This window comes from Quercus robur, chromosome 7 (assembly GCF_932294415.1).
Source record: "Quercus robur chromosome 7, dhQueRobu3.1, whole genome shotgun sequence".
In the NCBI taxonomy this organism is placed as follows: Eukaryota; Viridiplantae; Streptophyta; class Magnoliopsida; order Fagales; family Fagaceae; genus Quercus; species Quercus robur.
The window spans coordinates 34799937-34811867 of NC_065540.1; the positions used below are offsets into that span (position 1 = coordinate 34799937).

The following is an 11931-nucleotide window of genomic DNA, read 5'->3' on the forward strand; positions in this document are numbered from 1 at the left end:
GTTGCTCTATAAGAAGCTTGGCTCACTCCATTGGGTCATAATCATGTGCAACAACCCTACCATCAAATTACGATGAAATTTTTTATTACCTTTTAGCCTTGAAATAACGTTGATCTCTTAGAAACTCTTAGGGTTTTGTTCTTCTCTTCCTAAATGTAGGATTATAAGTCAGAGATAAAATAAGAGGTTGCAAGAGATTGGCTGAATTGGTAAGATTGGAGAGTGGAGTGGAAATAAGAGGTTTTGTTCTACATTATAATTTTTTATTTTAAAATAAATTGTTATTATTTTTTAATATGATTAATTCACTTAAGCGATTCTATGAATCCAACAAATTTTACTTCAATCTTACTAATTAATGTGTCACCAATTAAATTATTAAAAAAATAATAATTCAACCATTCATTTATTATATTATTTAAGTGGCATCATTCATATTCTTACCACTTTTTTTTTTGAGAAGTCTATATCTTTATTAAGAAAATTAGTCGTAATCGGCTACCAATACAGCATTAAGATGTGGAGGAACATCCTCCATCCACACTGAATAATTGCTAACATGTTTAACCATATGATGAGCAACAGAATTACCCAGACTTTTAGTGTGTGAAAAACTACAAACAGCAATAAAGCTAGCAAAGTATTTCGCCTCTTCAATCAGATGCCCGTAGGCAACAAGGGAAATATCTTTACTCTTCAAAGAGTTGATAATAAGTTCTAAGTCTCCCTCTAATACAATAAAATGAAGACCTATGTCCTTGGTGAAAGTAAGGGCTTTTACAACAACAATAGCTTCTGTCATAACAACCAAATTTGCGAGTGGAACACTATAAGACATGGAGGCAAGAGCTAGGCCCATGTTATCTCGAATTACCACCCTTGTTCTTGTTTTCTTAACATCATTGAAGACAACTCCATCAAAATTCACCTTAAAGAGAGGTTGTGTCGGGGGCTTCCAATAGACCTTTGGTGGGTTACGGTTTGCCAAATCAAGAGGTTTAGGTGGAATGGCTCTGAGGAAAGCAGCATTGGTAGCCAAGGCATCTAGGAGGACTTAACTGATTGGGAATTGTCTATTGCTAGTCCTGAGTAAGTTCTTGCGATGCCAAATGGTGCAAACAGTCTGTGCAAAGAGCTCAATGTTCTTACCTTCCTTAATTAGAAATTGCACCAAGTCTTGAAACTTGAGGAAATGGTTGTTGTCCCGAAAGTTTCAGCTTTGGTCAGAGTCCTAAACAAGAGAAAGACTTAAGCATTGCCAAAGGGCATGAAGAACATCTTCTGGAGCTTGATGACAATGGTCACAGGTATCTTCCACAAGAATAGTTTGACACACCAAGTTAACTTTTGCTGGAATAGAGTTTCGAATTGCCCTCCATAAGAAAATTTTTACCTTGCTTTGAACCACTAAACCCCATACCTTCTTCCAAACAGCTTACCCCTTATGCAATGTGCTGGGACCTAAAGACTCCATTCCTTGAGATAGAAATTTGTCGCCTGATTTCACTATGAAAACTCCAGATTAAGTGAAGGGCCTTCAGCAAGGTGATCCTATTCTTAGAGAAGGCAGATGGTTGGTTAGAAATGGTTTTGATATACCACTTACACATCCTGATTGGTCACCAAACTTAAGGGATAGTTCTTTTCTTCCACTTTTACAGACAGGCACAGTAGGAGATCTTATTGATCATAATTCTAGAAGTTGGAAAGTGGATTTAATTAGAAGCTTATACCATCACCCTAAAGTAGTCAACATTTTGCAAATGCCCATTTCCAAAACCAACGCATCTAAGGATAGGCTTATGTGGAAGTACTCAATGGATGGGAATTACAGTACCAAGATAGCTTATGAGTTGTTAATTGAAGACCTTTTAGGGTCACAACAACCCCAGCAGGAAAGGAAGATATGGGCTGCAATATGGAAAGCCCATGTTCCCTTAAGGATTATCAATTTTGTGTGGAAACTTCTCCATGACAGCCTACCTACCAAGGCCACATACATAATAGAGGAATCAGTAATGATGATACTTGCCCCTTATGTAATTTTGATGAAGAGACTCCTACACATATGTTTCTCCTAGCAGTTTTTCTAGAGCTTGTTGGTTTGGATTGGATCTTGGTCTGCACACTTCTGAGATCACCAATGTGTCTGTTCAGTTTTGGCTAAAAGACTATATCATCTTTTGCTTAAATAATGAAGATCAAAGCTTGGTCATCCTTCAATCAATGTTTACTGATTTATGGTTAATTTGGAATCACAGAAACAGAGTGCTTCACCAAGGCTTGAACCCACATCCCTTAGAGGTTATACTAACAGCCAAAAATCTATCTTGCAGGTATAGGAAGTCTTATGTAGGTCAACTCCATCATACCAAAGAGCTTAGAGCAACCAAGTCAGCCCATCTCACAGCTACTGGGCAATATTAGCTCATCATCAAATTAGCTAAAGCAAGAAGAACAAAGCCACAAAGGAGAGCATAAGCTTTTGTAGTTGTAAATATGCAGGGAGCAGAAATGTTTTCAGGGGTTAATTGTAGTCTCGCCAACACATCAATAGGAGCTCTACTTGAAGCAATGGTAGAAGTTGGTATCATAGCTAAAAACTATGGCTTTCAGCACATTTTGTTCTTAACCGACAGGGTTAATCTCCATCAAGTTTTCAAATCGAGAAAAAGCACAGATTCGCTAGATAGTAGTAGGATAGCTAATCTGAACTTTCTTTCTCAACATGGTTTATTTTGTAATACTTCAATTGTTCCTCATGTAGTAGTTAAAACTGTGTGGTGTTTTGCTAAACAGGCAATTAACACACCTTTGTGTCACATGTGGTACAATCCTGCTCTATATAACCATATGTATGAACTCTTCCTTTGTTTGGTATCCAAAAAAAAAAAAAAAAAAGTGAAGGGCCAAATGAGCTTGTCTTCGGATGGATTTCGACAAAGTGGACGGACTGGATCAGATCAACTTCATGAGAACTAAAGAGATGATTCAGTAAGACAACATCCCACTACTTGGAAGGTTGATGAGAAAACTAACTTATGCTTTTGCAAATTTTGGTACAATGGGAGAAAGATTTTTTAGGTGAGCAATGGAAGGGAGCCACAGGTTTGACCATAAGCTTATGGCATCACCAATTCCCACCCTCCATCTTAGACTTTTATGCAACACATCCCTCTGTTAGAATTATGTGCCCTTAAAAACAATACTATGCATTTTTATTTGATGATAAAATTTTATTTTTACATTCGTAACTTTTATATGTACATTTCATTGTTTAAATGTGGCATGTGATGTCACTTCTGTAGGAAAAATCATGTTAATGGTTAAGGAACCAAAGACAGGGAGTAATGATTTTTCATAAATTATTAAATTGTTCTAGGCTGTTGATATTAATTGAATATTACCACTGAAGCCTACACTTGTTGTGCTGCTATATGATAGGATTATTTACTCCATCATTGAAGTAGTGACTTTAAGCAAACAAGTGGGTGTAATGTAACAAGTACATACACTGAATTTGATCCGATCAAGGATACCTTATGGAGTGATCATTGTTAATTAAAAGGTTGTTCTATCACAATTTTTCTATTGTCCTCAAACATGAGGGGTTTGTGTATATTTATTTATTATGCACATAGCTTTGACAATGTCAATTGGTGATGCCAATTTTAAAGGCTATATACAGACACGTTGGGTTATGTGTGTAATGAGTAAAATATATAAATACTCAACAATGAATCCACCAGTCTCTAAAGAAGATAATATATTCAGTTGATTTTCATATTGAAGTTGGACTCAAAACAAAACCGTCTGGTGACATTTTTCAAAAATGTTTTTCATATATATAATATTGTATATATATATATATATATATATAAATATATATATATTTAAGGAGTTTTTTAAAGATATTTTGGAGTCCAATAGAAATTATAAAATCAAGAAATTAAGGGTCACATAAGCTAAGGACATGACAGTGATATTTATCCAATCCTAGTGGCTTGTGGGAATATAGTATGGTGGAAGGACATAGATATAAAATTGTATGAAATGGGACCTCATTTGTAATTCTCTAATCTTCAGGGGTCAATTGCAATGTGTTGATGGACATTATTGCAATCTGTAGAAGTTCAGATATTTTCTTGATATGGTTGAGAAAATTAAGAAATAATTTTGAAAGAGTTTCAAGATAAGTCAATAACGTTCAAAAAAGTTATTGATAAATCCTGCGGCTGAAGATTAGGATCCCTAAGGATCCCACGTCTAATCTCTCTCTAGGGTTTTAGAAGTCTTAAATAAAATAAGATTTTATAATATCATATTTAGTGGTTGGCCATCAGAACTACTGTGTAATACTGCAGTCTTCTGAAAACTCAAAAAGAAATAGAGAGAGAGACATGAATACCTTGGGAGGCAACACGCTTGGGTTGCTAAGAGAGGTACGCAATTTGTTCTATTTAGAATCCATGGTTGTGTGGTACAACGATCTTTAAATGAAAATATAAATTTTTTTTTTTGTTTTATATTGCTTCCGCAAAAGTTTTCAGTGGTATCAGAGCAAACCACAATTAATCATGGATTTTGAATCATTATTCATATCAGTATGTGTGCTGAGATTTATTTCCTATATATCGTGATTGATATATGTGATATGTTAATTTTTTTTTTTTTTCCGGAGAAGTGGAGAACAATAAAAATTTGTGCCGTGATTGATATATATTGATATGTTGATTGTTTGGTTCCAATTCGTTTTCGTAGTGCTATAATTGATATTCGGAGAAGTGGCATGTCTCTTGCATCTAATCTTAAGTTGTGCGCCATAGTGCTATAAGCCTATAAATGCTTTATAGATTGTCTATTATAGTTTCATGTATATGTGCTTATCTGTGTAACCCATATTGATATATATTGGTTCATTGACTCACCTTTTTATGTTAATAAAATCTTGAGTATTACCGAATTAAGGTGTTGAATCTCAATTAGTGGGAGTTGTATCAGATACATAAAGAATAATATTTAAATAGTCCCAGTAGTAATATATATTAAGTGCTAAATAGGATTATTTTATAGAATAATTCCTATGGCCCTCCATTGTCGGAGAATATAGGTTTTATTAAATTAAAATTATGTCAAAGTCAAAAGGATAGACTTGATTTTGGTTTAGTAGTTCCTCTTGTTTACTTCTTGGGAAGACAGGTTTGTGTATGACTGGTGGGAGTGTGGCTAAAATAGCAACATAATCATACTAGTACATATATCACACTCAGATAATGGTTTGCACTTATCCAAATAAACATGACCACTAAAATAGTGTAAAACATGTTTGATTTGGAGGCCAAAAGTAAATCGGGAGTCATAGATAAATTAAATAATATTAGAAACATGAGATGAAATTATGATGAATAGTATCTATTTGCCTTTATATGGTGTGCACAGTATATTTCAAAAGAAATTATTGGAGCATGCAAGGTAAGGGTTCCCGATGCCCACTTCGAACTATTTATGAATATAATTGTTATATTCTGTTCTGGGAATCTATGATATTTTGTTCTTGTGGGAGGTACCATTAGTTATTCAAAAACCTGAATATGATGGATATATGTATGTGAAAATATTATTTTATATTATTTTGCAAATTCATTATGACCAATTTTAATCCCTTAGCTAAGATTTTGGATGAAAATCAATTGTCTGGACCAAACTATGTAGATTGGAAAAGGAACCTAATCATTGTTCTCACTGGTGATAAGATAGCTCATGTCCTTAATACTGATGCACCAGAACTTGCTTTAGCTGATGCCACTGAGGTGCAAAGAGATGCATTTAATAAGTGGCATGAGGCTGATGAAATGGCTAAATGCTACATAATGGCCTCTATGACCAATGTGTTGCAAAAACAATGCCAAGGCCTAGTTACAGCACAAGATATGATGTTGCATCTCAAAGAGATGTTTGGAGAACAAAGCAGAAGTGCACGACAAACTGCTATGAAAAATCTCATGTCCACCAAAATGGTGGAAGGAACTCCAGTTCGGGAAGATTGCTTATATGTGCCAGAAGTGCGAAGAAATTTAGTTTCAGATTCAAAACTTGGTTGTTCAAGATATTCATTTCTTTTTACTTCTAAACTTGTTGTTAAGTTTAATAATAAATTTGTAACTTCTGGCATTTTACAAGATGGTCTTTATTTTTTGAGTTCTATTGATAATTCTATTAATTGTGTTAAGAATGATATTGCTGCCAGTGTGTTATCTCTTCAAAGAAAAAGAGATGTTAATCCTACCTATTTGTGGCACTTAAGGCTTGGTCATATCAATATTGATCGAATCAATAGATTGGCAAGGGATGGGCCATTGAATCTTTTGAAGGTAGAGCCTTATCCAATTTGTGAGCCTTGCTTACAAGGGAAAATGACCAAAAGTCCCTTTACAGGAAAGGGAGCTAGAGCCACTGATGTATTAGGATTAATACACATTGATGTTTGTGGTCCTATGAATCACATGGCAAGATGTGGTTTCTATTACTTCATTACTTTTATTGATGATTATTCTAGGTATGGTTATTTGTACCTAATGAAACATAAATCTGAATCCTTTGAAAAGTTCAAAGAATTTCGTAATGAGGTTGAGAAATGAACGGTGCAAAACTGCAAATGCACAGTATCGTAGTTTTATAGTAAAGTGATTAGAAGAGTATCGTCCTCAGGGCTTGGTAACTTACTTTTGACAAATACCAAAATTATGCTAATATCGATTTTATCTAGAGAAGTCACTAAGGTTTTTGTAATTGGAATTCAAAATAAAATCAATTTAAATAAAAGATATGCAGAGGAAAAGAAAGATGTTGCTTGAAAATCAACTTAATGAGAGAGAAACTTCTAGGAAATCGATTTCACCTAATCTTCCTGCCATCTTTGATGTTAAAAGAGTAAGTTACTAGTGTTGAAATCTAAATTTAGATCATGACTTGGTGAGTGATGATATTACTCTATGGGGTCTAGCTAATAGTGTCTATAGTTGTCTTTTATTTTATTTTCTTTTTGTTTGAGGACAAACAAAGTTCTAAGTTTGGGGGTGTTTGATGACTTGCATAATTGAGTGTAATTTATCACTTCTCAACTTTAAACTTTAGTCTAATTTTATTTATTTTGTTGATTTTATACTTGATTTTTGTTATTTAAATTTTATTCCAGATTTGAAGAAAATAAAGATTTATTCAAATAAAAGAAATGTGAAGCATCTAAAGAGAATATTTTTGGCCTTGGAAGTTAGCAAGAAAAAGAGAATGAGACGCTAAAAAAGAAAGAAGAAAAGGAGGCGCTGAACAAAAAGAAAAGTGGCGCTGAAACAGAAGACAAAAAAAAAAAAAAAGTACTGAAACGTTTTGGGCTTTTTGGGCTGAACTGAAAAAGGTGTGGGCTGAACTGAAAAAGGTTTTGGGCTGAAGCAAAAAACGTTCTGAACTGAAAAAAAAAGAGGTTTTGGGCTAAACTGAAAAATGTTTTGGGTTGAAGCAAAACGTTTTGGGCTAAACTGAAAAATGTTTTGGGTTGAAGCAAAACGTTTTGGGCTTTTTGGGCTGTGTTAGGCTGTAACAAGTTGTGGGCTAGACTTTAAAAATGTAGGGCTAAAAGAAAACAAGAAAAGAATGCTGAAGCAGAAAAAAAAAGGCAGCCGAAACAGAAAAGAAAGAAAGAGGGCTGAACAAAAAAAGGTGCGGCGCTGAAACTGAAAGAAAGAGAGGGCTGGAACAGAGAATTTTTCAACATTTATTTTCTTTCCAATCTTCTCAAAAAAAATTATGGCGAACTCGTTTGTGTTGGATTTAATTTTTAGCATGAACTAAACTTTCTTTATTCTAGGAAAATGATATAATCTAGTTCCGAACTATGCTTGCTTTTCTATGTTAATTTGAACAATTTCTCTTCATGTTTGTCTGATTTATTCTATGCTTATTGCTTCTAATTAACTGGCCATTAATTAGATGATTTTAATCTTGCGATTTGCTGTCGAAAGAGGGAATTATAGGATAGATCTTGAATATTTCAGAATAGGTAAATATAGAGATCAAAAAACTTGTATGAACCTATGTAGTATTAAAATCGTTGGTCTTAATGCTTTCTTGCTTTATTAAATTGCATACTCTTGTGTAAAATAATGAACAAGATTGTTTCCAATTGACTATCGAAAGAGGCTTTTGGATAAGTTTGGAGATTGCTAACAAACAGAGAGAATTAAATTCAATTAGCTAGATGAGTAAAGCATAGTGAAATAAAAAATTTAGTAATTTGGCAAGCAAGAGTTAAGCATTTACTTCAACCTAAAGCTAAGTTCTTGAGTGTGTGTGAAATAGTCAATTTAACTCCAAACCACCAGCAAATTCAGATCACAGTAGAACAACTGAAATTAGAAGAATTCTCTCAAAACTTAACCCCATAAGTCCAATTTTCAGAAATCCTCTCCACTAATGTAATCAAACACCAAAATTAGAGATCAAAAGGTCTTTAATCAAGGTTGTAATGACAGGCCACAGGGTGAGGGCTAAGAAAGAATTGGATATGGAAAATCAAAGCAAACTGGGAAAATACTTGATAGAAAGAACAATAAAAGAGATATCCACAGGATTCACACCATAGCTCTTTCTTGACAATATGCTCATATGATGACAATATTACTGCTATACTCAAAAGTGGAGTGATTTTTTTTTTTTTTTGATTTTTTGATTTTTGAATTTTTTGAAGAATTTGACACCTGTAGCCTTTTCAAATTTTCAACCACTTTAACCCTTTTCCGATTCTTGCCTTTCACTTTCTCTTTAAATGCAAATTTCCACCAAAGTATTTTCTCAAAATGTAAGGTAAATTTATTATTTTTCAGGCTTAGAACGGGAATGGTTTATGTAATTAAAAGAACAAATAAAGGCTTATGTAAAATAAGGCTCAAGGGGGTTGACTACGGAAATACACCATGAAATGATGGCGTGATAATCAGGACGGCTGGGAAAGCTCTTTTGGTTGTGACAAAAAAATTGCCTAGATCCTTTCTCTAATATTTGGTATCAACTAGGATTTCACCTCAAGGATCCATCAACGGATTCTAGAGCAAAGCAAGATTGAACTTCTTTGACCCAGTTAATTCAACTCCTTCTCTTTATAAGCAAAATGGAGTAAAGAAAAATTGACTATGTGATCAATTATTTTCAAGGACAAAGATTTAAATCAAAGTACCCACAAAACTCTGCCTGACATAATAGCAATTTTTTTTGAAAATTTTTTCTCAAAACCATCCTTAATCACAAATTTCAGAGTCATAGAGAATTCAATCATACTCAAATACATGCTTGATAAGAGAATCCAACAACTCAAGACTATAGGAGTTTACACCCCCAAACCCAAACCAAACAATGTCCTCATTGTAATTCAAAGGTGAGAAAGATTGAAGAAAGGAAAGGAACTTCCCTGGTTTTATTTTCAGCCGCCTCTCTTTCAGTTCAGCCCTCTTCTTTTCAGTTCTTTATTCCTGCAAAATAAACCAGCATCAAAATCCAAATTATTCAAATAAAAAAAAATAATGATAAGAAAAGAAACAAATAAAATAAAAGAATAAAAGAAAGTTTTATGGGCTGCCTCCCATAAGCGCTTGTTTTATAGTCTACATCCAGACTTTTCAATCTTCATCAATTAGGATCTCCAAGAGGAATAAATGCACAATTCCTCTCCACTTGTTCTCCATAATAGTGCTTCAATCTTTGTCCATTAACTCTGAATATGTGCCTTGCGTTGTCCTTCAAGTCTATTGCTCCAAAAGATGAAACTTTGTCAATTGTATAAGGACCTGTCCATCTTGATCTTAACTTGCCTGGGAAGAGTTTTAGTCGTGAATTGAAGAGTAAAACCTGCTGTCCTGGAGCAAACTCACGCCTAAGAATTTGTTTGTCATGCCACTTCTTTGTCCGTTCTTTGTAGATCTTTGCATTTTCATAAGCATCATTCCGGAACTCATCCATCTTATTCAATTGAAGAAGTCGCTTTTCCCCTGCTGCCTTTAAACCAAAATTAAACTTCTTTACAGCCCAATAAGCTTTATGCTCCAACTCAACAAGGAGATGACATGCTTTTCCAAACACTAATCTATAAGGAGACATCCCAATAGTTGTTTTAAAAGCAGTACGGTATGCCCATAAAGCATCATCAAGCTTCTTTGCCCAATTCTTTCTATTGGTGTTGACCGTCTTCTCAAGAATATTCTTGATTTCTCTATTTGAAATTTCAGCTTGGCCATTAGTTTGAGGATGGTAGGCAAGTGCTATCTTGTGCTTCACACCATATTTAGAAAGAAGGCTATTGAACAACTTGTTGCAAAAGTGGGTCCCTTCATCACTAATAATAGCTCGTGGAGTGCCAAATCTTGTGAATATGTTCTTATGCAGAAATTTGAGCACTACCTTTGCATCGTTTGTTGTTGTTGCAATTGCCTCCACCCATTTTCACACATAGTCAACTGCTAACAAGATATAAAAAAGCCAAAAGAAGGAGGAAAAGGACCCATAAAATCAATTCCCCAAACATCAAATAACTCAACCTCTAAGATATTTTTCAATGGTAGCTCCTGACGCCTTGAAATATTTGCCATACGTTGGCACCGATCACAAGTTTTCACCAAAGTATAACTATCACAAAAAATAGAAGGCCAAAAGAAACCACTTTGAAGTACCTTAGCTGCTGTTCGTGTTACTCCAAAATGTCCTCCATATGATGAGGAATGGCAATGATGGAGAATGGCTTGCATCTCCTCTTTTGGAACACATCTTCGGATGATTTGATCAGGGCATCTTTTGAAAAGTAAAGGCTCATCCCAAAGATAATATTTCACATCATGCAAAAACTTCTTACGTTGGTGATAAGTAAGATCTAGTGGCAATACCTTACAAGCTAGGTAGTTTACAATATCAGCATACCAAGGAAGCTTGATCTCACATGCAAACAACTGCTCATCAGGGAATGCTTCTTAGATCACTAAATCTGGACTTACTTCCTCTTGCTCCAACTGAGAGAGATGGTCAGCAACTAAATTTTCACTTCCTTTCTTATCTCGAACTTCCAAATCAAATTCTTGAAGAAGAAGGATCCAACGAATCAGCCTAGGCTTAGCATCCTTCTTGCCAAACAAATAACAAAGTGCTGCAAGATCAGTGAACACTGTCACCTTTGTACCAATGAGGTAAGACCGAAATTTGTCATAAGCAAACACCACAGCAAGCATCTCTTTCTCAGTTGTTGTATAATTCAATTAAGCTTCATTCAATGTCCGGCTTGCATAGTATATGGCCCTAAACAGTTTGTCTCGCTTTTGTCCTAACACTACTCCAATTGCAAAGTCACTTGCATCACACATGACTTCAAAAGGTTGACTCCAATCAGGTACAATCATGACTAGTGCTGAAATCAGTTTCTCCTTGATTGCATTAAAGACCTGCAAACAAACATCATCAAAGTTAAATGCAGAATTTTTTTCAAGAAGATTACATAAAGGTTTAGAAAGTTTAGAAAAATCCTTTATAAATCTTCTATAAAATCCTGCATGTCCCAAAAAGCTTCTGATTACTTTCACATTCTTTGGAGGTGGTAGTTTTTCTATGGTTGCAATTTTAGCTCGATCAACCTCAATTCCTTTAGATGACACTCTATGGCCAAGCACGATCCCTTCTTGAACCATGAAATGACACTTCTCCCAGTTTAGGACGAGATTTTTATCTTCACATCTCTGCAAAACAAGAGCTAAATTATGCAAATAATGATCAAAAGATGTACCAAAAACTGAAAAGTCATCCATGAAAATTTCCATTATATCTTCCACCATATTAGAAAAGATAGCCATCATGCAACGTTGGAATGTCGCTTTGTCTCGCTTTTGTCCTAACACTACTCCA

The 11931-nt window shown here is 34.6% G+C and overlaps 1 pseudogene; it reads right to left on the reverse strand.

Annotated features, from left to right (window-relative positions):
- Positions 1–11009: 11009 nt before the first annotated feature.
- LOC126691291 (uncharacterized) overlaps positions 11010–11931 on the reverse strand; it is a 3495-nt pseudogene continuing 2573 nt past the window's right edge.